Below are 293 nucleotides of genomic sequence, written 5' to 3'. Positions count from 1 at the left end.
GATTTGTGGGGGAGGGGGGCACTTGGGGTCCCCTCTACTGGGAGTGGGGGGGCAACTGCCCCTTTCACCCCTCTTGGTGTGTGTGTGGGGGTGGAACTGCCTCTTCTACCCCTTTTTTGGGGGGAAGGGGGGGAATAGAACTGCCCCCTCCACCCCTTTTTGGGGGGGTGGAACTGCCCCCTCTATTCCTCTGGGGGAGGTGGAACTGCCCTTTCTACCCCTCTGTAGGGGGGGGCGGAATTGCCCCTTTTTACCCCTCGGGGGGGGGGTGGAACTTCCCCCTCATCTTCTAT

The sequence above is a fragment of the Chaetura pelagica genome, unplaced genomic scaffold, assembly GCF_000747805.2.
Source record: "Chaetura pelagica isolate M959 unplaced genomic scaffold, ChaPel_1.0 scaffold1473, whole genome shotgun sequence".
In the NCBI taxonomy this organism is placed as follows: domain Eukaryota; kingdom Metazoa; phylum Chordata; class Aves; order Apodiformes; family Apodidae; genus Chaetura; species Chaetura pelagica.
Note: the sequence above shows the minus strand (reverse complement) of the source record.